Genomic DNA, 5,758 nt, shown 5'->3' on the forward strand with positions numbered 1-5,758 from the left:
AATTTGTATTTATCAGGAATTGGGCCATTTTTCCATCTTGGCCACAAATCAATTAATGCAAAAGCAGAACACATGGTAATATTGATATGCTTTCCTCTCTGTGGGTTGAAAAGTTACCATAAGTACTGATTAGGAATTGGAGGCCTAAGATATTTCTGTAGTCCTAAAGTGAGTTGGCTGTATTATGTTTCCTGAAATTTTAATTTTTTGTTTGAATTCAGTTTGACTTGTCTCTGTCAAAAAGTCTGGTTTTGACTTGTCTCTGTGTCACCTGAGTAATTAGTGATTGTCATGCCAACCCACTGGGTCTCCCTAAATTGCCTAAGGCCAGGTGAGTCCCCGGGCACACTGTTGGTTGCCCTGCCTTGTGCCCATTCCGAATTAACAGGAGAATTCAGCTGGGATTGAGCTGAAGAAGCACAAGGCAGTGGTACTGAAGTTCACAGGGACAAATTAACATTGATGTGGCTCAGAAACATTCCAGTTTGGCTCAAAAACATGAAGTTTATTGGTGAGAAGGAGCAAAGGCCAGGGCTGTGGGCATCAGGAGACAAGCAATCCCTTCATCTACCACATTCATGATAATGGTGTCAGGGAGAAATCCAACAGGACCAATAGGAGAATGCAAGATATACAAGAACACTGCTAATATGAGTTTGAAAACCTGGGTGGGGTGAAATGGTGGTGCCTTATGAAGAAAAAAGTAGTTTACACAGAATTTCAGAATCCTGTGATTCTGTCATGGGCCAAGTGGCTCATGATGATTGAAGATAGAAAATCTAGAAAATGCCTTTCAAAAGCAAAGTGAATGACTTTAGCTAACTGCCCCCATCCCAAGTGGCATTTGGTCATCAGTTTAGAGATGTTTAAATAGGTCTAATAAGAGTAAATTCAGTGAAACTTCATGCTGTCCAAATATTTTCCAACATGCCAAATGCAGAGACTTTTCAGACAGCTTGCTTAGAGATACCAGAACTACAGAAACCAGCCTGGACCTTCTAGAAAACTAACATCTAAGGAAAATATGAACAAGGACATGATTAAAAAAAAAAAAAGTATATTTTATTGCAATACAAGATTAGTTTTTGGCTGCCACTTCAACTTCTTTACAGGAAAGAAAAAATTGCAGCAGGAATGGCTGCATGGGATATTTAAAAATTGGTTCTCAGTTCCTACCTCCTGTCTGAGTGGGCTGCAATTCTGTGTTCTGAGGCACTCTGAGCTCTCAGCTGCCCCTCCAGTGGGGTGTTCTAAACCTCCTGGTTTGTTCTGCCTGCATCTAAATGTCACCTCTGGCTCTGAAAGCCACTTAGGGTACTTCAGGAATGCTCTCTCAAGGCAGCTGCCACCTCCTGGGAGAAAAAAACAGCCTTCAGTGAATGGCACTGAATGATTAGAAAAGATTCAGAAGGAGAGGGAGGGGAAGAAAGGCATTTGTCAATAATTTTTTGTTGGTTTTCTTATTTGGTTTTGTTGTTGTTGGTTTTTTCCCCAGTGACATTAAAGTGTATGGTTGATTCCTGTGTTTGAATGCTGCTGTACTGGATCAGAGCAGAGACTGTGAAGTTGCTATGTTTTATCCCTGGTACTTTCAGGAGCATGAGCAAGAGAGAGCCAGTGGGGGATTTTTCTATATAGTTGTTGATATGTGTGGCCAATGATGAGCAAATTACATCCAGATCAGAAATTTTGAGAAGCTCTTCAGTCATTAAGAAAAATTAGTGTTTTTTTTTTTTTTTTTGTTTGCATAGATAAACCTGGATGTTCTTGGGACATGCTCTGTTATGGTCAGACTGCTTGACCACCATGTATTTTTTCAGAATTCCCCAATCTGTTGTGATTGGAGGAGTTGGAAAATTCTAGGCTGTTTAGAAACATGGCTGCTTCTTAATGCCTGGGTTTTTTTTCACCCAGAGGCCTGGATATTTTCTCTTTCATATTACTCTCTTGGTTTTGATGTAACCTCTAAGCAAGGGTAGGTCTACTGGTTTTGTTTCTGTTATACTGTGCTTTTAAATAATCATCAGGAGTGCTTAGAGCACAGGATGGGCACCTTTCCCATATGGTTTTATAAGCATAAATAAATACTTATAGAAGAGACAGCTGTGGCAGTTCCCCCTCTTCTCTGATAGATCTCTCTTCAAAGCTGTGGATCAAAAGAGCAGTGCAAATATTCAGCAGCAGGGACCATGACTCTTGAGTACTGACACAGAAGAGTCACATGCAAACTTCTAAGCCTGCATAAGTAACCTTCCAAAATGCAGGTTGAAAAAAATAATAAACACACTTATCTTGCCAGCAGGGAAGGAAGGAGTCTCCTGTCACTCAGAGCAACTCTCAGAGGCATTGCAGTCATGTATGGAAGCTGAAGGAAGCCTGTGTGAGGCCCTCTGCCTTCAGAAATGTGACAGAAATTCAAGTCTGTTTTCACTGAGACACCAGAAATGACACTGCAAGAAACTCAAGAGATCCAAATTAAAATTCCATCTCTGACACAGACCTTTGGAGTGTATGAGCAAATTACCATGTCCCTCAGTTCCTTCTGGTAAGAAAACAGGATGATAATATTTTTTCTCTTGTATCAGATCCAGACTGAGGCCACTTCTCACTAAATAGATGCACTGGAGCCCAAGCCCTCTTGGGGCAGCTTAACAAGAAATACAGAAGTAAAAATAGGTGTAAGTAGGTAATTATTTCTAATAATAAGTATATTATTTCTAATTCCTTGAAATGAATGTGGGGTGTGCTGGTTTTGCTTTTGTACACCAAATAAGTAAAATCTATCATTTTATGAAGACAGGTGAGCTTTTATTGAACAGTATAAAACTTACTTGGGAGAAATGCAAGTAAAAAGTCTTGACTGCAGTCAACTATTTTCCTCAAATAAAACCAATGACACAAGAGAGAATTTTATAACTGCATAAGTTCACAAAACATCGCAAAACCAGCTCATCCACTATCCTACCTCTAAGCCTAGTGGCACATCACTAAGGGAAATTGACAGAAATGCCTAAACCTTACTCTTGTGCTCTAAATGTTGTTGGTTTTGTTTTCAAATCTCATTTCAGCCTGTCTTTGGATGTCAAAGGTTGATGTAACAAGGCATCTGCTGCTGTCCTGAAACTACATCTCTGGTTGCTAAAATTAATTTTCTTTCCTTAAAGTTGGTCACTAAAACTAGTATTTTACAGTAGAGAATGTATCTCCTTCCTACCCAGTACTCATCACTGACTTGGACTGAACAAACCAGGTCCTTTGCTGTCCGGCTGTCCATCTGTAAAGAGCATTCCTTAAAAAACAGTAATCTGCTTATGCAGGATTTTGCAGCGACTTAAATAAAGGTGTGAGGCAGTACAGAACAACAGATGAGCAGGCTGGTGTTATAAGTGTGGAATCCCACGCTGAGTAAAGGGTTGTTTCCTATCCTGAATGACTGAGGAAAGGAGGGGGCAAAGGAAACTGCAGTAACTCCAGAGCTCCATAGATGTCACCAGCTTTTCGCTCCAGCCTTCCCCAGACGTTTTGGTTCGTACCTATCTCCCTCCAGCCATTTATTCTGTAGCCCCAGAGGGACTGGTTTTCGGATGATGAAATACTGCAGAATGCAAATTAAAAGCTGCCAGCAGTGAGCTGTGCCTGGACAGGAGATACAAAATGGAAAATGTAAACAGCCACACAGTACTTACTCAATTACATCTCTAAGCAAATATACTTACTTAACAGGAGTCTTAGAACAGTGTGAACTTATTTTTTAGATATTGAGAGCTAAATAATGATGGAATTTCCTGAGCTTTGTTTAAAACGATTTATGAAGGTTATTTGAGCATTTTGCCTCCTTCTGGAATTCTCTCATAAAAATCCAAACCACGTAATTTCCGTTCACATAACACCCACAGCAGTCATGCACTGTTCTTTTGGGGCTGGGAACTTGTCTACAAAATGGTAAGGACAGTTCCAAAAAGGAAAAAAAAAATAGTACAGAAGGAAAAAGACCCCCTTACATCCTCACAGAGAATAACTTAGGTGTCAATTTCAGATAAGGAGCTGAAGGTGTGACAGCAGCCTGGTATGACAGATATCTGCAAGGGGCTCTGCCAGCATAGCCAGAGCTTGGCCATGGCTCCTAGGGGCGATGCAGAGCAGGACAATGCTTTTCTTTTGGATTTTGAAGAAATTTCTCAGGGTAGTGGGGAGAAACACTGAAAACTAACACATGCTTTCTTCAGAATTTCCATTTTTAAACTTGTATCTTAAAATATATTTAAAAGCTTTGTTAGCAAGTGATCCTCAAGAATTTGAAAATACATATTAGCTCAGCTGGTAGTGATCCTGCAACACTCCACTGTTAATAAGTAGTCAGCATTTTTCATATAATGCCTTTCACCTTTGGATGGAGGCCCATCCCCTAATTTGATATACAAGGCTATACTTCAGTGCAAAATCACCACCAGTGCTATTGCTGTGAATTTACATTGTTTTAACAGCAAGTAGAATTTGTTCCTAAAAGAGAGGCTGTGAAAAATGAACATATACTATAATTTCCCAAGTGGTAGATTTTCATATTATTTATGTTCATTCAGGATTTGAATCTCAGAGATTGAATTAATTTCAGATCTCCTACCACCTGACCCAAAACAAAAACCAAGCAGCTGTGTTTGTTACTGCTTGGTAATATATTTTTCCAGGAAAACACAGCTTAATCTGGGCTCTGCTGAAATAGCTGTCTGTTGTTGTGCTTTACAAAGCACACCAATAACTGAAAAGAGAATGAGTATCTGCCTACCCCAGAAAATGTACCTTTTAACTTTGGTACAGTGCACCAGTGTGTCAAAAATGGGTGTGGAACAAATTTTATTAAATCCTGTTCGATGTAAAGAAAGGAGATGGTAAAACTAGAAGAGTACTTTGAGGAAGTACTTAGTTTAGTTTATTGTTTGAAGCAGGAAAAACCACTCTGTTGAAGAAAAGGGGCAATGACCCAAGAGACTGCAAATGCGCAGACAGGAGTAGAAGTTCTGAGAACAGAAGAGTGCACTTTCTGCAGCACTATGTAAAATAGGGACCAAAAGAAAGCTCATTCACTCATTGAACATGGCACATGATTTAATCCTTGAATGACATCAATTATGTGGATCTTTGTCTGATCCCAAAATCTGAAAAAAAAAAAAAAGCACTTGGGACTCAAAGCTGTGGTTTTGGAAAGAGTCAGCTTTTTCTGAATATCACTACTGACAGGCTGGGTCCTGTGGGGGCAGAGAGAAACATTTTGGCCTGCTCTAGTGCAGTCAGACCTCTGGGGATTCGGGCTTCTCTGCCTGGGAGCAGTAAAGAAGTTGTCTTTTATGCTGAACTCTGAAGGTGGAAGGCAACTGAGCTCCCAAATGGCTTCAGTTGTTTCACATGAGGGGAAGAGTGTCATGGTGACAGGAAATGGAGCTTGTGGGTGGACAGACACAAAGTGCTGTGCTCTCCTGCATGCAGCTCAGGAAGGTGTCTTGGGACTGCTCTGGATCATTCCTTTCTGAACTTCTTTTTCTATGTGCAGTGGTGCTTGGAGATGGAGATGGGCACGTATGAATGGGAAATTCACAAATATTCACATCCGTCTATCTATTTAAATGACAGAAGAAAATAAGCTTTTAATCTCTTTTATTCAAGAAACAGAGTTCTGGTCTATTCTTTTCATGCAACTTCCTAATGAGCAGACAATAAGACTGTTACATACTTTTGTAATGAATAGATTATGTGGATGAAAAAG

This window comes from Molothrus ater, chromosome 6 (assembly GCF_012460135.2).
Source record: "Molothrus ater isolate BHLD 08-10-18 breed brown headed cowbird chromosome 6, BPBGC_Mater_1.1, whole genome shotgun sequence".
NCBI lineage: Eukaryota > Metazoa > Chordata > Aves > Passeriformes > Icteridae > Molothrus > Molothrus ater.